This window comes from Nematolebias whitei, chromosome 7, assembly GCF_014905685.2.
Source record: "Nematolebias whitei isolate Nwh7 chromosome 7, NemWhi1, whole genome shotgun sequence".
In the NCBI taxonomy this organism is placed as follows: Eukaryota; Metazoa; Chordata; class Actinopteri; order Cyprinodontiformes; family Rivulidae; genus Nematolebias; species Nematolebias whitei.
The window spans coordinates 31,817,243-31,839,583 of record NC_056504.1 but is presented as its reverse complement, the minus strand read 5'-3'; the positions used below and the strand labels follow the sequence as shown (position 1 = coordinate 31,839,583).

General features: G+C 39.5%; 2 protein-coding genes across 2 annotated transcripts in view; both read left to right on the top strand.

Annotated features, from left to right (window-relative positions):
* LOC119411820 (E3 ubiquitin-protein ligase TRIM62) overlaps positions 1–22,341 on the top strand; it is a gene marked incomplete at its 5' end in the record, with an annotated part of 294,497 nt that overhangs the window by 72,111 nt on the left and 200,045 nt on the right.
* The window catches only part of errfi1a (ERBB receptor feedback inhibitor 1a), a 4,472-nt gene continuing 3,629 nt past the window's right edge, over positions 21,499–22,341 (top strand). The window contains exon 1 of the mRNA XM_037678752.1: positions 21,499–21,522. The gene's annotated coding sequence lies outside the window, so the exon portion shown is untranslated. The remainder of the gene's footprint in view (positions 21,523–22,341) is intronic.

The following is a 22,341-nucleotide window of genomic DNA, read 5'->3' as shown; positions in this document are numbered from 1 at the left end:
GTAAGTTTTCTTTAAGGACTGGAGCAGAAATCAATTTATTTATTTATTTTTTCAAATAAAGAACCCACTAAGGACTTCCGTTATGTTTAAGCAGCTGTACATTGGATGAATAAGAGCAACACATTTGTACAAACCTAAAAAGGACCACAATGCATGTTTTTCAGTGTTTATCACCACTCCATCTGTCTCCCAATGCTGTTTCTGCAGCTGTAAGTTGAGAGGGATGTTTTTCTTACTGTATGCTAAGTCTTGATTCCCAGATGTATTTGTTTTCCCAGACAATCCAAAGCTGAGAAAATAGAATTACTTCAAGATGGAAGGAATTCAAACTCCTGCTCCAAAGATTAGATGGCCATTTGTCTCTCAGCTGGACAAAGCAAAGATTTTGTTCATCATCAGAACAATGTTTAGTTAATAATAGAGGATTACTGTTTGAGTTTTCATGCATTTAATCCACCAACATTTGCATTAACATGTGTTTAACCTCAAAGTTTAAACTTATGGTAAATTCTTGTCCTTGTTAAATTAGTGGCTAATACAATTTCTGTTTATGGCCTGTGAGTTATCCAGAATAACTTCTAAATGCATCATTTGTTTTTAATCTGTCATCAGCAAAGGGGCATGTTTATTGTTAGTGCAGGTTGTGAAGTTTTGTAATCCCAGTTTTTGAAGGAGAGAAGCCTTTGTTTTTGTTTCTATATTCATCACGTACCTAAAATTAGTTGTTTGCCATCCTCTGAAGCCATTTATTGTATCTGTCTTTTCCAGATGGTGAGCAGGAAATAAGATAAGGTTTATCTTTGGATTACCTGTTCTCTATTTTATGGTAAAAAAAAAAACAAGTCAGTTCTAGATAAAGCGTCATTACTGGTATGTGTACCTGGTTCAGCTGTCGCACGAATAGAAGCAGAATTTGTATGTGCTTCATTGTTTTCTTTCATTTTTAATGTTTACTGTACTTTTCGAACTATAAGGCGCACTTCAAATCCTTTAATTTCTCAAAAATCCACAGTGAGCCTTATAATCCGGTGCACCTTATGTATGAATTCTGGTTGTCCTTACTGACCTCTAATCAATTTTATGTGGTACACGGCACTCAAAAATCTGTCAAAATGAACTTGTTTCACTTAATGCGCCTTATAATCCGGTGTGTCTTATAGTCTGAAAAATACAGTAATTAATTTTTATAAAGTAATGCAGTTATGATAAATAGTTAACATCAACAAACTGAAGTATATTTTCAATATGTAAAAGTATAACATTTAACAAAGTTTTTACTTTATTCTAAAGTAAAACTCTCGACATTTTGATTATTTTGAAATTTAAATGTTTATGAATCTGTTTGATTTTGCTTTTCGTGAAATCTGGCCCTAAAACTTGACAGATTAAAAAACAAACATCCTGCAAATAAATAATAGATAAACCATCAATAATATTTTTAATAAAGAAAAAACAACTCGTTGATTTTCTTTTAGCAATAAGACTATGACAATCAGGCAAAGGTATCAAATAATTCAAAAGTCATGTTGATTCAAGTGTTTTCAGTCAAATATTTATCAAACTTACCTCTTTACAGCAGTTATCATAAAATACTAATGTTTACCTCCTGCAGCAGGTTTTTAAAGAGATGTGATTTCAACAGGATAGCCACACCTCAGTTGTAAACACAGCGGCATAAGTATCATAATTTGTATCATTTTTGTTCCACATGGGGCAGATGAAGAGTCATTCCTTAAAAATCCTGAAAAAAGTTCATGGAAAATGGTTAAGAAACCTGTGTGAGAACAAAACTGGATTTGAACACACAAATATACAAAGTACAACACTGAAAACACAAACTTCGTTGTTCATAATACAACAAAGTCCCCACTCCCCCCCAATTTATTCTTCATATTAAGTCCAAATCATAGTCTTTGTTTTTTTTCTTTGATGTTCACAAAGATCTTAAATTGAATTACTCAAAGAATTTTCTCTGTATTTTCTTCACTCAGGTTTTTTTCATCTACTTTTAGAACTTGAGTGCAAATTAAATTATTTGCTCAACCATATTCATGCAGAAAGATTGAAAACTGTAAATATTTCACAAAATACTATCCAGTCAAACATTGTATTTTCACATTAATGTTAAGTATTAGTTAAGTATTAGGTACTCAGGTGATGTATTTATCCACAAATGGTCCATCAACATGTAAAAGTAGCTAAATATAAAGACAGAAATTGAAGTTGTTACTTGATATGTGGATCAATAATAACAATTGCTGCTAAATATTGTAAAAACGAAACGATGAACTGAACTTCCTGCACTTCCGCAGTGTTCTCAGGTGTCAAAAACACAGACTAAATCAACCAGTTTGACGTAAAATATGTTTGTCTGCAACTGATCCCGAGGGATCGCTGTCCACCCTCAAGCAAACAGCAGGTTCTCATAGCCCTGTCAATAGCGCATGTGTGGCGAGAGATGCTTTGATCCCCTTCCTGTACAGCGCCACATTCAAAGGTCTGCTGTACACCGAGGCCTGGAAGTCTGCACAAACACAGCTTTTCTGCACATTTTTACAACTCTGTGTGTCCGTGTGTGTGTTGTCCGTAGCGAACTGAGCGGCAGCGCTTCCCCTCTGACAGAATGCAGTTTGTTGCAGGAAAGACAAACAACTCACACACACACACGGCACACAAACACACTCTTCCATGCTACTTGAACCCCGAGGCAGAATGCCAAAGAGCTGGAGGAATGTGACCTGGTGACCTTGGCTTGCAGACTTCCACATGGAGACCGGACACTAAGGATGGCGTGCGTCGGAAGAGGAGGCCAGAATAGCTCCGGTGTCCGGTAACGGTAGGCAGACTGTTTGTAAACCATAGCCATATGACACACACACACATACACACACACACAGTTTGCAGTATTTGCACAGGTGATGAAAACACATGCACTCAAGTCCAGGGGTTAGGAGGCACATAATGATGGGTGAAATGCGAGGGAGGAGAAGGGGGGGGAGACTCACTTTAGGATCAGTGTGTTTGTTTTTGCCTGTACAACACTGGGTTAACCTTGCAGCCACACATTTTTCTGCTGTCATAAATCCTGACTTACCTGTTTGACGTTTCTGGGTTTCTTTTTTTTTTTTTTTTCCAATATTTACATAAGAGGCCAAGTTTGACTCAATTAATGTACTAATCATAAAAATTGCACAAATGTTAAAAACCCTACAACTAGCTTCCCTTGTGCCCATGCAATCAGATCACGTAACAGTTTTGAACGTCTAATAACTCTGCACACATGTACTTTCAGTGCATGATTTGGCACACGCGGCAATCTGTGTTCCAAGTTGTTGCACAATAAACTGACCTGTTTTTTTTTCCTTCCTTCAGTAAGTGCATGCAGGATTCAACTCATGCATCAAGAAGATGGAGATAAAGCGTACCATAAAGCCAGAAAATGAGCCTTTCCAAAAAATAAATAAACTGTAATTGTATTATCCATCCATTAGGGTGAACAGATGCTATGAAACAGCTTTGACTATGCGCTCCACTAGACCAAGAGTCTTTAGTTGTATTCAGACATGATCAATATATAATCTTTATTTTCCTTGGGAGATAATAAGAGAGAGAGAGAAAAAAACAAGTAAATATGCAACTACACAGACAAAGATGTTCCATGTGAATCTTTTTTCTTATTTTAACTCCTCTGCTCAGACAGGCCAGGGGTAAACCCCACCCTCTGTGCTCAACAAGAGGACAGATATACAAGTGACAGATCAGGTCCAACCAGTCACAGATGACAAACCCTCGGTGTTGCCCCGCGATTATCTGACGAATGGCTGAGCGCGCTACACGACTCAGTTCTGTGAAAAGCAGTGATTTCTTGAACTTTTCCACTCTGAACGTCTTCACTTTTTTCTTTGGTTGTAACTCGTTAATCTTTGGAGAAAAAAAAACATGAATCACATATTGTGATGTCAGAACATTAGCATGCAGTCCTTTTGAAATGCCTTCCTACACGTCTGTGTAAAGAACCTGACCATTCTGACTCAGGAGACGACTATCAAAGCCTCCCTTCGTACCCGTAAGGTGCTATTTTTTTTTTTCCCTATCAAACGTTGAACACACAGGTGGAAGTCTTATCTGAGGCAGACCGTCTGGTGCCAACAGGTTGTAAAGCAATCAGACGGCAGTAACACGTACCTCTACCTATTAAATAGTTAACAGAGTAGAGAAAAAACACCCTGCCTGCAGAAACAACCAGCTCCCAGCCCTTCCATCTGCTTCAGGATGATCTGTTTTAGTCTCCCTCCATTTCTGTCACTCCAGAAACAAGACTCGCAACGCCACATGCAGACAGTCCAGCCTTCCTCCACGCTGGGTAGAGTTTCCACTTGAACATTCAGCACTGAGCGTGGCCTAAATTTGACCCTAATTACAAGAATCAGGGTGTTTAAACTGATAACAATGTACATTAAGGCATCCGAGATCAAACGGTCGTTTCTTCGCCACAACAAATTCCCACCATGTGAGACCACGACATTTCTGATCCGTTCTAATCTCACTTATTGAACAGAGATAAATCATATTAAGCTTTGCCCGGCACGGCCCCCAGAGCGTCTATTCAGGTCAGCCCATGAGAGATGCCACAATCACCAGGGCAACGAGTAAAACAAACAACGTGTGGGTTTTGTGAAACACTAGACTCAAACCAGTCACACAAAATGGAGTTAGTGGGAACCAACTGCGCCCAGTTTGAGTTGTCTTTTCAACCACATCCTGCCCTTTGTGAGACAGTGTGGGTGGTGGGAGTTTAAAAGCTGTCAGACTCTGTTTCTGATCCGTGTTTACCGCAGTGGGAAGCTATGTAAACACAAGGGTTGGCCACAACATTATTCCAACAAAGCCGGAGTTTTTGGAACTGTAGCTTGGTGAGCTTTTTCCAACTTGGAGATTAAACTCTGGCAAAAATAAATAAATTTTAAAAAAAAGGTACGCAACTGTTTAACTTTTCCCAGACTTTAGGTAACGTTGTGGCACGGGATGGTGACGTAGCATTCTGGGATGTCATGCTCAAAATTTGATCAACGTGCCAGTTTTTAACTTTTTTGTTTTTAACAAAGCAGGCTGACAATAAATGCATCACATTTACGTTAAATTCCACCTGTTTTGTTCCTTATTTTCTTCCTAAGCAACTATTACGAGCTTCTTGTTCCCAGTTCAACGTAATGATGACACACACACAGGTTTGCCTCTGGGGAGCTGAGTACAGTAATCATCATCATCATTATAGCCTGCAGTCCAGGAAAGTTCTTACGTTTTGTGTCACTGCGTGGCTTCTGTAGAGGACAACTTTTCAACATGTCAAATCGGGAAGCTCCTTTAAGGCCTTCATACGCCTCGCGTGGGCACAGAGCACAAACTGCACAACCTGTTGCAATCAGGAGCTCTTATCTCTGCACCCATAGGAGGGAGGGTTTTATTATCAGCATGCAAATATAAACACAGGGACACAGGGTGAACAGTCACACACCATGCAGGGACACTGTGAGAAGAAAACAGGAAAGGAAAGCCAGGTGAGAAAACAAAACATCAAAAATTGCTCAGGATCCTTCCTTCTCTGGTTTGTTGCAAACAGACTAAATGTTTTGGGAAAGAGATTTTCTTGCAAACCACATTTTTAATTAACTTTTTCCTTGTGACAGACGACCACATCTCTTGTTGGAATATGTTTTCACCACCACACAAAAAATGAATGATCACATTATGCAACATGAGTGTGAGAGATTATAAAAAAAGAAATAAGAAGTTCAGTGGTTGCCAAATAGATACGGTGATACAACACTGAACAGTGAATTTATAACTGAGTTTATGCAAATGACAGTGAATAAATCACATTAGCAAAAATTTTTTCTTATTATTACTAAGAAGACCATGTTAGTGAAGAAAAACCAAGCAGAACATACACGTTTTGATTCTTCTTTAGCTCATCAGTTGAGCTCATGGGATTCATGTGTTCTTAAAAAACAGCATTAAGACGTGACGTGACATGTGGAAGCTTTGTGTAGGCTTTCAAGCATGCACACACCGTGCCGAGATTTTCAAGAATTGCCAATTATCACAATTTTTTTAAACTGCTTTGACTGTTGTGAGGGGAAAACAAATCTATAATTACTGTGACAACGAAAACAGAGGATTCAATTTTACAAACACCTTTATTTTTGAGGGGTAAAGATACAGAAAATAAGTTTTAGTGAATGTTTTTAAAAATAGTTAACACTTTAGAGGACTTTCAAAGCCGAGACCTACGTAATAATAGGTTAAAGAATGGTTATCAGTTGTTACGGACACGAGAATAGTTTACAAGTAGAAAGTATTCGTCTAAACCACTCATCTGTCTGACAATTTTTTTCTAAACTAACAAACAATGAACCCTATCATAAAACAGCTGAAAAAAAATAAAAAGACTCCAGCCTGCCTAAAAAACCTAAACACCAGCAGAAGAAAAATCAGAAACTCTGCTGACAGGTCAAAGAGATTTCAGGTAAACGTAGGACAACAGAGGAACCCACAGGCAACAATTATATGTGAAGTGGACATGTCGCCCCCACCCCCACATACACACACATTCCATTTACCTTGGAATATTAGTTCACCCAGCACCATTTCTATTTCTTCGTGAACAAATTCATTCCACTTGATTAATAGGAGAATACTCAAACCAGTCAAAGTCCACTCCGGGTTTTCCTGCTTACCTACAACAACTCCACACCACATGCAAGTAGGTATCTCTGCAGACAAATTAGGAAGGCATATCTAGAGGGTCACACATGATTGGACGATAGTAAAATGGGCATGTCTGGAGGGCCACATTTGATTGGACGATTTTAAAAAATGGGCGTATCTGGAGGGCCACATCTGATTGGACGAAAAAAGGCTGAACGAAAAAAACAAGCCGTTTGTGTTAACCACAGACATATTATGTCTATGGTGTTAACCGGTTCGACATTAGCGGTGTCTCAGGTTCAACATTGGTGGAGTCTCGGTTCAACATTAGTGGCATCTCCATACCTTCTCTTTCCAACTCTCTTAACACAGAACTTCCGGTTACATTTCAAAATAAGAATGGACATAAATGGGTAGTGAGAGAAGTGAAGCGTTACAACTGAAGCATCTTAGCTAGCTAGTGTGTCTGTATTGTGCGCTGCTAGCTTAGCGCTACATTAGCATCAGTTGTCAACTGGGAGGGGGGGTGCAGAGACAGCATTGTGCAATGCTCTCATAGTTATTGAATCAAATATTTACTTGTGTAGGTAAACGTAGTGTACGTTTACTTGTGTAGGTAAACGTAGATGTTTAACAACCCATTAAAATACACCAGAATGCAGGAAATGTCATCTACTTTAATCAAAATTTTCTGGTGGAGGACCCCCAGGACCCCCCCCCCCCCCCACCACCACATTAGAAATGCTTCTGACACCAATGGAGGAATCGGTAAAGCCTTTTTTTATTCCAGAAGCCATAAATAAATGTGAACACTGATTGGGTTGATCTTAAGCACCAGTGCACTGAAAGCACTTAAAAAGTGTGTATTTAAACGTATAATAGATCTATTTGTGTGCCAATGATCAGCCGAGCTGCTCCATGAGGTTATTAATTTTTGCATATAATTTGCCAGATGTGGTTTGCTGTTGAGCTAAGGCAGTAGCTGATACATATGAAACATATGGCAGTACGTACTAGCTCTGGCTCTTCATTTAGCTTCAGTGAAGTTTTTATTTTTATTGTGCCAACAAATGGTTACAGGCCATATTAAGGGGCCGTTTACACGGCACATATTTTGAGTGCATCCGCATCTTTCTCTCTGTGGTTCTGCTGATCATTTACACGACACCAATGGCCCCCGCTTTTTGAATCCGGAGGTTTCTGAACCCACCTTCCAGAGTGGAGGTTTTTCTCTAACCCCCTGCTGATAATGTAAACATCTCCCGCTGAGGCTTTGTGTTAAACCACATACGCACACGCACGTGCGGACAGACGCTATATTTCTATCAACATAGCGGCGGATACACTGCTTTCTGAACTATGACTGATGGAATATATTTTTAATCTCGTAGTTAAGCTACGTCAGATTCTAGGTGCTGTGACCAATATCTGTGTTGGAAGAGACAGTCAGATCCAGTTCTAACATCGCTGTTTATAGAACATGGCACGCGCACATGTCGCGTTGCACTATAACATACTAAATGTGCTAAATAATAACAGTTTAATAATAATAAACAGTATTTGTCTTTAGTTTGAAATATATAACGAAGCTTTCTGAGCTAAATGAAGCTATCTGGACATGATGTAATTCAAATTTAACATGATGCTAAATATATAGCGTGAACACTAAAGTTGAAAATGAAGACAACAGGTTTAATTTTTATTTATTTATTCAGCACCACAAACTGTATATCACACAAACACTGATAATTAAACTGAACACACTATTAAAACACATTAACTGTAAACTACGTTAATGAACAACTGGACTCTTGTTTTCATCCTGGATGTCCCACGTTGTTCATCTGGCTCGTTCAGGCTGTCACTCCTTTGATTAATGCAGCTTAAAACATTAAATGGATTGAATAAAAGAAATGAGGGGAATTTTAAACAAATATCCAACATCTCTCTTCGACATCCTCCTGCACTGCACCTCGGCCGAGACTTGTTCAGAACTAGTCCGCCTGGTGGAAGGACAGCTCTTTCTTCTTTCAGGAAAAATAAAAACTCAATTGGTTGTTTTGTAACCGAAGTAAACACAAACTAACATTATTAAGAACGTGGATTTACCTGCTGTAAAACAGCTACTGATTATCATGCAGTAAAGTCCGACATCGTCGACTCGGTTCTGGTCCACTCAGCGACCGGTGTGGAGCTGTTAGACGAAGCGGTCCCGCTTGGCGTCAAATCTGTCGACTCTTATCCACAATCTAGCCAAAATCCAGCTTTTACTTGTTGTTAAATTGTTGTTAACTGAGCTTTTTAGCTCACAGGAAAGGAGCGTGCCGAGGCAGCACGCATACGCATTAGGTGAAGGTACAAAATTCACAGCGCCATCTAATGACCTGGCATGGTAACTACAGCGGTTTCGGGAGGGCGGGGGGATTCCTTCGGATGCATGTAAACCCAAAATCCGTCCGTGTCAATGCGGATCTTTTCCTCTAATTAACATACGAAAAAACCTATGTTTCCCCCCATCGTGTCCGTGTAAATAGGGCCTAAAAGCTGTTGTTACGACAGATATCTCTTAAGCAACTTTCAAAACACGATTTGACATCAATTTTCTATTGTCTTTTTTATCTTAGTCCAAACAAAGGGCAAATTTAGTCCTTCAAAAAGATCAATGAAACAATTTTTGTATCTGCATCTTATTTCATATTAATTTTTGTGTGTTCATCTTTCAGAGGATGCTCAGAGAATAAATGAATCATATGTTGTCTCACTTTAGTGTGCTGTGCATTCTTAAACAAACAATTAAGTGGATAAGAAGGGGTAAAAAAAAGAAAGAAAGAAAGAAAGAAAGAAATGAAAGTCCTGAAAAAAAATACTTGCAGCAGATGGACAGTATCTGAAAATCCTGTCTTTATAAAAATAATGGAAAAAGATGCTGACACAGGACCTGAGAGATGTATCATCCTTCAGCCCATCTGCTCTTTTCAGCCTTCAGCTTTTTGGAAATCGTTTTATCAGTGGGGAAAAATGCTATTTTATTCCTGTCAAAGATGGTTATTTTGGGCCATTTCAACAAATGCAACTAAAGAGATGGAAACAGTTTGTGTTTTTGTGAAAAGCTGACAAAACATATAAATTTAACTTGGCTCTCCATTGAAATGTCTGGTATGTGCAAACACAACAGAGGTTCATCTTATTGAATCTGCGTTTTTATGCACCCATCTCAGTCAGTCTCAAGTGGCTCAAGCTAAAGCTGTGGAAAGTATCTTATACTAAAGCTGGACTATACAAATTTCCCTATAGTCCAAATAGAAACACTTTAATTTTATTTATTTATTTAAAGCCAAAAACACCATTGCTTGAACTACTCAAAAAGTTTGCAAGGAAGTCTGGTTCCTTTGAAGCTCATAAAACAATAAACTCATAAATAAAATGAGCTCATAAATAAAATGAGGTGGGACGTAAAGCATTGGAACAATGGTTTTTATCAAAACCGGCTGAAACTCCGACTAAATATAACGGGAGAATGATTTGCATCATTTTTTGCACCAAAAGCATTTCTCGAAATGTGGAAAGCTAATTTCTCAGAGGAGTAAAATCTTACAAAGCACTTATTCACAGAGAAACACGCTACACATAATTGCTGTTGTAGGAGTGACAGTCATAATAGTCAACATGTCTGACTACAAAGTCGTACTGTGTTCTCTCTCTGCAGGGTCGCACAGTTTGTCAAATTTAGCCGATTGTGTGTGTACCTATGAGCCGACAGCCCCTGTGGTTCTGTTTGTTAAAGTAGTCAAGCCTTTGGCCGCTCTCCTCTGCCAGCAGCTCATATCAGGGTTCAGGCAGCACATTCTGTGGAGGAGTCCCAGAGTAATGTCCTCGTCCCACAGCCATGTACCAACCAAACGGCATGAGTCAAGCTTTTGTGGTAAGTGTGGGTGGCTTCTCTCTTGTGACTACTCCCTAACCCATCTTTTACAAAACCCTCTGGATGGCCGTCTTCTCTACCTCCATCAAGTGAATCATTCATAATATTTAGACTGTCTGGTCACAAGAATTTCTTTTCACATCCTGGCTGTGATTTGACTGAAGGTGTAAACAGCCTGAATATAAGGGCAGCGTTGGCGCAGCGTGACACAAACTCTGTTTGCAGATCTAAAGCACACACGAGATCTGCATTACGTCAACCATGCAAACAAAAAGGTCAGCAGCCAACAAGGAGTGGTCTTCTTGGATTTGTGCGAGCAAGGTGCTCAGTGCAGGCAGGCACGTCCATGAGGTTTAAATCCCTTCTATTACAAAGTCCATCGCTGCACTGTGTTGATCAGAGCAGCAAGGAATTACGACTTGGAAACGTGTCCCATCATCATATCTGCTTCTTCTCACACAGAGTGCCAACAACATGCTGACGTGCTCCCTGAGCTGGAGCCCTGCTTTTCGTCCTGTGACGTTAATTTTCCCGCTTTTACACCTGCAGTAACACGGCCACAAGAGCTCCTAGACATAAAGATCTTGACTGTGAAGACTTGTAAACATTCAGTTAGCTATTTTCAATTTGCAACAGGCTTTATCTACTTCCTATTAGCTTGGTTTCCCATTCAATACAAAGAAAAGCCGGAGGAAGTGGAGCTGTCCTTGTCTGTCCCTGATGGGAGCTTCCTGTCATGATAGGAGGCCTGAGTAGAGATATCCCTGAAAGGAGCTGTTGGTGCAGGGGAGGAAGAGCTGGGTGTTTTGGACCCCTTTCAATGGTGCACAATCTTATCTATCCTGAGTTTGGAATGCAGCCACTACAGCAGTTTGTCCTGGGAAGAGTTCAGAGGGATTTAGATACCCTCTCAATAGTCAATACTTTGCACAAACGTAATTATTTCACAACAGGCCCTCTCTGATCAGTTTGAATCTGCAACAATGAAAATAACATGTTTATTTAGAGCTTATTTGTCTTCTGCAGCGTTCCAGGCAGAAGTTTCATGGAGCTAATTTCCCGAGTTTAATTAGCTCCAACTGAATCCATTGGTTCTGGTGGGAACACCTCGAGAGTTGAGAAAAAATTGCAGTCACGCAGGATAAGTTAAGAGCAAAGAGTCACTGTACGACAGCACATTGTTGAACAGGAACAAGTCTGTAATATTCCACCATTTCAACAAACTTTTCTCAGAATGTTTCAATGATGTGCTCATGCTCATAAACATTAGCCTTCTCATCGGCAGCTAGGAGTTAATTAAATGGGGTAATTAGCAAGCCGAGCAGGACCAGAGCTATTATTTGGAGTGAGGATAGCAACGCTTATCCTTGTCGAGGAAATACGATTGGTAATTAGATGATCAGCTGTTGTTGCCCACAAATGTAGGACACAGATGCTCTCCGTAGCCTTCCATGTACATGTTCAGGGAATGTCTTCATTCATCTAAAGCTTTGCGCTCAAATGAATTCTGAGTCATTTCAGGGTATTGTGGCAAAATTTTTTAATTAGGCAGTGCTATTATCAGGCAGTGTAGTCACAGAGAGACACATTTAAAGGCCATTGTTGGATGTATAATAGAACTACAGAGAAAACCGTGAGAAGAACAGATAGTTCATGGCACATTCTTTAGGTCTTGATTTCTCAGCTTCTTTTGAGTCACCAATTTGAAAAAATTTTACCTTTTTTAAATGTATTTCTTTATTTCACAGACTTTAGAAAAAGTCCCAAACGATGAATGGCTGTGTTAGCTTCCATTAAATACAATTTAAGAGTTAGAAGTGTGTTAAACTATAAAAACATCAGGCACTAAATAAGCATGACTGTGTTCTGGCCTGTTTATTGTTTGAGTCTAAGCGCAGGTAAGTGCCTATCTATGCATAGATTTTTGCATGAGTCAGTGCGAGTTTATGTGCACATCTGTGTATACAGCAAAGTCTGCTTTCTTACTTGACAAGGAAGTAACAAGCACATTGTGGCCCGTGAGCTCAGTGCACACCTCCCACACACCTTCAGGCTCCAGAGGCTTGCAGTGTTTGGTCTCGGGCGGCTCCTCGGCTGATTTACTTCCTGCCAAGGAGCGCTGCAGAACCTAGAGGACGGCGTCTCTGGAGTTTTCTGTTAAGCAGAAAGAAATCATGGATAAGCTTAGACTTTTTTTGTTTAATATACCAGCTGTGACTGTTAAATTAGCATGTTCTCTTTAGGCAAAAGAGCAGTGAATGCTTGTCTGGTGGAACTGAAGTTACAGGATAAGTATGGGACAAAATCAAGCTGTTCCTCAGCACACTGTTTTAGCCATTACATAGCAAAAGTCTTTTTACATGATTTAAAAGTAGGGTGTAGAGCAAAGATAACCCATAATTTTTGTTGAGTTAAGAATAATCTGCTGGCTTCTGGATAATTACAGCTCTTTTTCCAGCTTGTCTTTGAATGTACTTTCCACTCAGAGATAAATATGGAGCACATTATAATGGAACAAATTAACCCTACTTTTTTACACCTCTAAAACTTAGTGCTGAAGAACAATAAGACACATCTTTTTTAATTCACCCATTTTTTTAAAAACTGATCTTGCTCCCCCATAAAGCATCTGAGAAAACTATACTTTTAAATTACATAATAAGCATATCCACCATTTATAAAGGCAAAAAAATGTATTTATGCCTTTTGAATTATTTTTTTTTCTTACCCCCATCAAACTAACAGTGGTTTAGCCCATTGTTAACTTGCTTAAAGCAGGGATATTCAACTGGCGGTCCAAGGGCCAAATCAGGCCCATGGATGTGCTCAGTTTGGCCCACCAATGGGTTAATTTTTAAATAAAACTTGATTTTAAATCATAAAACAAAATTACTTAATGAGAATAATTGCTGGATTTCCAGCCCCTGAGCTCTTTGCTTTCAATAACTGTGGCCCCCTGAGCAATTTAGTTGAATAGCCCTGGTTTAGAGAAAGAGATGTGTGGGAGGCTGCCTGAGGACTGAAGCGGTAGCTTGAGTAAAAAGCAAGCATATGAACTGACATGTGACAGCTCCTTGTTAGTGAAATGAGTAATGCTGCCTGTCACAAGGAAGGATAGAGTTTAATTATCTGATTGGTAGTTATGTTTTTATTAATATATGTCCACCCCCAAAATTGCTCTTATTAAATCTCCCTATTTTTTCTTACCCCCATCCACCAGTAATAAAGCAGAATTTCCAGTCTTGCTGTTGCAAATGTGTTTTTTATAAATAGAGTTGAACTCTGATCAGGTAACTGAGCTAGAAGCTCGTTGGGGGAAAAAAAAAAAAACAGAATCTGCATTTTATTTATAGCATTTTCCTTAAATTTCTATCTAAAATCAACACCTGTGGGAAATTTAACAAGATGTAATATGATGATCTTCTCAATGTAGAAAGAGAAAGTCATATTATCAAGTGAAAATTGTGTATCAACAACAGTAACAAAACATTAAGTTTTTATATGGGCGAGCGTTAGATTTAAACAAGAGAAATTAACGTTGTGCTTCGGTGAAGGGGCAGGTTAGTTATTCATCTTGATTAGTTTTCACCATCCATCCCCAAAGCCATTACTGCAGCCCTACAGTTGGATGAAACCGAACGTTTCCACCCACGCTGTGTTCTCTCCCTGAAGCGCCACATTTCAGCCCTTACATATTCATCTGCACAGCCAACCTGTTTGCAGGAGATGGAAAATGGCAGCTGGTCCTGATCTTTATACATCTGAACCTGCTAATTAGGAGGCTTGTGTGAGCAGTGATCCAGATCAAAGCTGCAGGGAGGATTTAATGTTCTTGCTGCCCCGCACCCCATTGGGTAGTCTGGTTGATTTTTATCATGCGCGCTGAAATTTGTGGCTGGAACAAAAGACACTCTGACAAATCACATATTCTGCTCTGTCTGTCTTTAAGCTCAGCTAGGCACATAGAAATGGGAAAACAGGACTTGTTCAGCTCACTGAGTGTGGCCCATCTGTGGACTGCATACTTCCTCACACACATGTTGTCTCTCCTCCATGTGCCTGGAGAGTAATGTGTTCTTGACTCTGCAGGTATTGATTTATGTATCCCCGCTGCCCCCTCCTACTTCTTCTTCTTGATGGCAAATCTCCTAGGTGGACAACATCTGAAATCTTTATCAGAAGAGCTGCAGGCCTTGGGTTGTGCATCATGTGCTGCTTTTTAATAATTCCCATAGCTGAACCAGGAAATCAGAAAAAAAAACCTCCCCCAATGATCAGATACCTAAGATTAATAAATTGCTATTGAGTGGAGCCTCAACCTTCTCTTTGACAGGCCTACTGGAGCACCGGAAACCTGGAATACTACTCGGCCTAATGCCAAAAACTTCTGTTTTCTGTTTGAAAGACAAGACAAAATTGTAGGACGCTTGTAATATAATCCCTCCTAAGCCCGTTTGTGGTGAAGGCAGAAAATTAAAATGTAGGAAAATGACAGTTCAAGCTAAAAATCAGGAAACGGGACATATTGGGAGCCGCCAGCTCAAAATCAACAGCTGTAGGGTGAAGCAAACCAGCGTGACGTAGTTCGTCACCTCACAGCTGTCGCTCCCACCGCTTCACACCAAAATCTTGACATTCTGTCTTTATGTGGAAATCAGTGTAAGTGGTTATGCGTAAAAAATAATTAAAGAAGCATACTTCTTTTTCAGCAGAAGGGTTTGTCACTTTAATACCACTGAAATTGATTCATTGTCAGTCACAGTATGAGCTCATTAATGACTCCCCTGTCTGAAGTGATCCTTCAGAGACTAAACACACCCTGTCATCATGAGGGAGGTGGAAAAGGTCGCTCCACCCATTACTAACAGCAGACTGCACTTGAGCTCAACGTAACGACATCGAGGAGTGATGCAATCGTGACTCTCTATTGCTGCCATTGATTACACTGCTCTTCCTAAGAGAAAAATAAAACCGGCGTGCAAGAAAATTTACCCTGAATCCATTCATTTCCCAGAAGTTTTGTACTCATACAGGAAGTGATTAACAACTGTGGCAGTCGAAGAACTCCCACAACTTTGGTATTTTTGATACGTAGAAGTGCTTTAATACGGTTCTATTTACATATGGGGGTGTGAAACGACAAACTGTTACTTGGGGTTTTACGTTTTGTTTCCAGCACTGGAGCCAAACGTGAGTCTGGCAGGAAAAAAAGAGAAAAATAATATGGAAGTACAGGGAAATGTGTCACTCTGAACTTTAGTCTAGCCCACAGCTGAATAAACTGGACACGCAGTTCCTATTTAGTGTGAGGAGCAATTAATATTGGACAAAAACAAGTTGGACAAGACCACTGTTGTCTTACCTTGTGACACAGATAAATAGTGTTTACATACTTTTTATGCATATGAATGTTTCTAGTCATTGCCCTGACACGATTTCTGTTGTGATTTAGTACAAATAAACTGAATTGAATTGAAAAGCTGATCTTGCTAATGCTCTTTTATTTATTTATTTGTTTATTAAATCAACTGATTTGGTACTAAAAATAGAAATCAATCAGATCTAATTTCTTGGTTCTCAGCAATTCATTCAATCTTTATTTATACAGGTCACACTGAGTCGCAAGGACTCATTTACAGGAGAGACCTGTTAGTAATTAGACCCAAACAAGAGGAGAAGGTGGCAAAAAGGAGACGCATCCACAGTCTCGGAGTCCAACAAATTCACCTCATCAACAAGGCAAGAGTTGCTCCAACTGCAGCAAACCCAGCAACAGCTAATGCTACTAGCATTTATATATACAATAGTGTTGCTTTTAGCTATTAGCAATGTTTGACCTCTTGTCAGGAATGATGCTTCAGTTCTGAGGAGACGAGGCTTTTCAGGCTTGGAAACTGGAGCAGATTTTATAACAGTATGCGTCACTGACCCACCTGTTCGCTGCGTAAATTCTTTGGGTCACTGTCACCTGTAAACACCGCGCGACATATTTACCTACCTGAAAAACCCGTGAGGGGTCACATATTTCAAACTGTGAGCGGTTGTGAAACCTAGGAAAGTCAAAGCTGCGTTCTTTAAACCATTTGTCGTCACTGTCCAGAACGTAAACATGTCTGTCCTCAGAAAAAGTGTCTTTTTTTCATTCAACCTTTATTTAGCTAAATCCCATTGAGCCTCGAGGACTCATCTACAAGAGAGACCTGATTTCAACAAAGAACCCAAACTTTAATCCTTGAGATAGAGTATGAGACAGATCTTGTGTTTCTGGAGAGGTTGCATTGTTTCCCTTATGTTAAAGACCTTTACACCTTTATCTGCAAGGGACTACATACAGTACACCATCAGCTTGTTGTGTTTGGTTGCTTCATCCTCAACGATAACGCAACATGTTCTTCAGGAGGGTCTTGTTTAGTTCAAGAGACACCTTTGTCTTGTTTCTAAGTGGGAACATTTTCAGCAATGTGTGGAAAGTTCATGCCAGTTTGCTCCAGTGGTCGTGAGAGAAAGACAAACAGTGGGTTTAGGTTTGTGTGTAAAGATTTTCAGAATATTTTAATCTAGAAAATGTTTCTCCTTTGCAGCTTTTTACAGATTTACATATTTTAAATAGCTGTTTGTCCTCTTGGTCCACAAACCACAAAAATACAACCACAAGATTACATCAGTGATACAAATATTAGCCTACACACAATGAGCTATACATTAGGGATGCACGATATTATCGGCATGGTATCGGTATCGGACGATATTAGCGATAAAGTTATCGGCCATTCCATCAAAATAACTCACCGATATAAAAGGCACGGTTTTTATATATATATGATATATTTATATAGTGTTGCATCATTTTCAGACCCCCTTTTTGGCATCTGCATTTGGTAGCAGGCCAAATTGACAAAGACCATGCAGAAAATTGTAGTATTTTCATTCCACAGCAGAGAAAGTTATGTAGTCTCTGTAAGTTGGTCTAGGGAAAAAATATCGGTATTGGTATTGGTTATCGGCCAAATAAGTTTTAACATATCAGCATATCGGATATTGGCCAAAAATCCAATATAGTGCATCCCTACTATACATGTAACCTAAAGACATGTATGACACAAACAGTTGTTTAAATGGTGCATTATAAATGTGGTGACTTTAAGTCGGAGCATCAGCCTCTAATGCAGCTTGTTGTAATTCTTACAGTTTGGGATGAATTAAGAAGCACAATGTCTTTAAGAAAATGAAAACACATCAAAGCTGATAATCAGCATTTTAAAAGTTTGCACAGTTTGTTCACTTATTATTTTGAAAAGTGTGAAAAGAAACAAACCCTTATAATAAATTACTAGAAATCAGGGTTTTAATCTTTATGCTGAACGAGACGTTTAATTTAGCGACTTTTTATTTTTTTATTTTTTTTGCTGTTGAAGGTTGTTTTTAATCAGGTTTTCAGCAAAGGCAGCAGATAAGCTTATTTCTTAAACTCTAAACTCATCCCCCAAAAAATTTGCAAATGATCAAGTTTTTCTCTGCTTTTTGAAGCAAAATATACAAGCATTAGGACTAAAAGAAAAGTGTTTTTTAGGATGGACAACACCACATGCACTCCTCTGTTATTGTGCCACTACCATTTATCTTCAGTGACAACACTGCAAATTTTTGAAAGCTGATTAAATGCATGTTACATTGTTTACTCTAAATGTGATTTTGGAGGATAAAACACAGTGTAAACCTGAAAATAGCCTTTCGTCGTTAACATATCGCTTGAAGAGTGGACTCTTTTCCAAGCCTGCAGGTTTTGTGTCATGCCATTGCACCACCGAACCTTTTCTGCTTACTGAACTTTGGATGCAGGTTGACTATGCACATAATCTAATTACCTCAGCAGGAAGAAGTGATCAATGCTCTGACCTCCACAGGGAATAAATCATTTACAGACATATCGTACAGTTTTTGAGCCTCGGCTGTGGCCGAACTCCACCCTTTCTGCTGGTGAGGGAATGATAGTAGTCAGCTGAGAGACACATTTTTAAATGTACAATATTGTGTTGGAATGTGAACCACAAAGAGAGACTTTTATTTTCTGTAGTTCTATCATTTGAAAGAAAACCTCAGCTAAATTGGCCACTTTTTCTGGAAAAACAATGAGGACAAAGCTCAGCGTTAGACATCAAGTACAAAACAAATAGGATGAAAAACAAGTTTACTCCTGATATAGATATTCTCTCTGACACAAGATCATTCATCTGCCAAGCTCTCAGGACTGCCTCTGGCTCCGCCTGCCTATCTTAATCACTGACTTAGTTTTTTTCCTCTAATGACTACCTTTAAAAGGCACTTCCTGTGAGTGATGACATCACAATGCGGTTTACGCAGGAAGGGGAGGGAGACTGAAGGGTGGAGAGATGAATTGGACTTGAAGCCTGTTTATGTTTGTTTGCACGTGTAAACATGTTGGATCTGAGACTCTGTATATAACTTTAGCTGAACTTAGATTTATTAGTTATCCCGTTTTGATTTATAGATTTCTCCTTATAGGAACATATGACCTGTCAAACTATCCATCCATTATCTTTTACCAGCTTCTTCCTTTTTGGGTCACCAGGGTCACTGGTGCCCATATCCAGTACTGTGCGAGGGGCGGGGTCCACCCTGGACATGTTTCCAGTCCATCGCAGGGACACAGAGACACAAACGAGACAAACAGCCATTCACTCTCTCACTCACACCTAGGGAAAATTTAGTTACCAATCAGTCTAACATGCATGTTTTTGGTCTGTGAGAGGAAACCGGAGTACCCGGGGAAAACCCACGCATGCACGGAGAGAACATGCAAACTCCACCCAGAAAGGCCCCGAGCATGCAGGGATTTGAATCGGCGACCTTCTCTCTAAGAGGCAACAGCTCTAACAGCTGAGCCACCGTGCATTCATACCCAAATAAACCGTGGATCCCATCTTGCAAAAACCTCTCTTAAGTCGGTTGGCCAGGACTTGTCCAGAGGAATTTGAAAAATGTGCCTGAAATTATAAAAGGGGATTAGCAAGTGTCTGGTCTGTGTAAGGGCCAAACATGCAATGATAGGCCTTTTAGGGTTTGGGGGGGAAGCCGTAACGGATTCCCAAACTCAGGCACAAGAACAGCCTGTTCTCGACACACAGACGAGCACACACCTCTGCTTTCTGTCACTGTTGATTCAACTTGCAACATGTTTGTAGCCATTGTGTCACCGTGTTTGATTAGTGTGCATGTCAGTGTTGGGCTTGTTTAGCCCAGTTAGGTTAGAGAGTTAATCCATCACCACTTGTGGTCTAAATAGGACTAGTGGCTGGAAATGAAAGTACTGTAGTAATGAGTCTTGTTTTTTTTTTAAATTTACATTAATCTGAAGAGATCTGCACTGTTGTAGGTAATTTCTAAATGACTAAAGGTAGTCATTGCAATGTCAGGGCGACATTAAAGATAATAAAGTAAGAAACAAAATCTACACAGTTTGATTTTTCATAATGATGTTAATGTGTCCTAAATCAAAAAAAATATATATGTGAAAAGTTGTGTACGGCTGCCAACTCCTGTGTGCGTGTGTTTTCCAATGGAAACAATTGAAAAATGATCAAACAATGGCGCCTTCCATGGAAGATCCGTTTGTGACCTAGAAGTCAACTTTTGATTCATTGGCACATATTTACATTCTGATTTGTTGAGTATGCTGATAAAAACATGGGTTAGGCTGAGACTGTAAACTTACTGGTCTTGATGAAGTTTTGAAAAAAAAAAAAAATTTAAACACGTGCATTAAAAAGCCAAGCTCAGTTTCCACAGAACTCCACCAACCTGATTGATCCCCAATACTTATATATTCTTTACAGTTGTCTAACTCAATCATCCTGTTTTGTTTTTTGTATTAGTAGCAGATCCAATCCTATATTTTTACTTAAACATCTTCACAACCCTACGCTCGCCCATTTCCACCATATTTATTTACTTACAGACCACAATCGGTCGAATGTAGGTCAGACACGTGACCCAGTCTTCCACTTGGTTTTCAACCAATTCCGCTTTATTTACATTGAGTGCGTACCTGCATTTCAGAATTTTGTATAAATATGCACGGGACACTACTGGAGTTTGATATAGTTCGGGATAACCCGTTTGCATGTTTGATTTCATAGTTGCCGATGAGTACCTGTAAGTGATCATCATGCAGGTTATGTAGAAAACAGATCTAAAATATTCAAGGTGATCTGATAAAACAGCAGCTTGGCTTGATTTAAAAGTTACTGTGCAGATAAGGGTGTTGCTCTTGGCCTGCTGTCTGTGTTATCTCCTCCGGAGCCATCCAGTTCAGCCTCTGTCTTCCTGCAGGACTGGCTGCAGCCCATTCTGCAGACAGATGCAGAGCTCATGCTGGAGCCAGAGACTGGGGGGGGGATCAAATATAAGGGTTTTCTCTGTAATTATCACTTTTGCTTTCCTGAATGATCAAAAGGAGTTGGATGCGTCTCAGATTTCACTTTCACATCTGCTCAGAGTGCCAAGGCTGAACACAGATGCGGATAACGCTTTGCAGACTTTTGTGCTGAAGGCTGAATTTTTCAGTCCTTTTGTGTGCTCGCTGCAGCCACATGCACGGAGGGGAAGGGGAAGTCTGTGCCTTTAAGAGCAAGTGTGCAAAGGCGGAGTCCGTGGAGCTATAAAACATTTCTCACTACAAACACTGGAGGGATCTAGAAGTGTCACAGCGTATTCGGAGCGCCGCCAAAAACGCAGGCGTTCTGAGTTTTATTATTATAATTTTATTAGATGGAAGAAAAACCAGATTCAAACTAAAGTCTGACAGAAACCGAGGGACTTTATTTCCAAGAAAGGACGCGTTGCAGACAGCCAGAGGACGAGAACTGATATATGTGAGTTCAGAAAATGTCTTATTATATTTCTGGGAATAACCCGCGTCTTGTGTTTGTCATGTTTGTGCCAGCGCACACTCTTATGGTGCAAGTTCACCTAAAAAAAATGAGTTATTTTCATTTTGAATGTTGATATTTATTAAACCCATTAACAGACAGAGCCAAAAAGAACAGGAGCAACTTTCAAAATTAAACTTTGCCTTAACAGAGAAATAATCTAGAAAAGCAGTTTTATTGTCTCATGTCTGTCTATTATAATAAAATAATAATAAAAATTAAAAAAATAGATTATTCTTTATATTAGCGTTGTATGTTTGCACGCTTAAAACTAAAGCTTGCAAATAATTATTTTATCTGTTTTTATTTTTTTAAAAAGTGTCAATAATTCATAGTGGATCATCTTTATAGCAGGCATTGCCAAATAGATGACTTGTGTTGTGGCGTGAGTCACCGGCCTGCTAGAGGGCTTTTAACCATTATTATCTCAATCCGGTAAGGTGAGGGGGTGTGCGCGCGCGCTTTGCTTGCAGCACAGGTAGAGCGGGTATGGTTGCTCGGAAACCGCTGCAGGGGTGTCATGAGCGGGGTGTGAACTGCTTCTTTCAAGGTCTGACTGAGACATGCTTGAAGCAAAGACAGACTGTCCAATGATGATGATGATGTTGCCAGCCTCAAGAGAGCTTCCTTTTTTTGTTGTTGTTGTTGTTTTTTTTGTTGTTTTGTTGTTTTTGTTCCAGCACCCATTGGTTCAGGTGTCAGTCCAACCATCTGACCATAAAATAAATGAATATATATATATATATATATATATTCATTTAT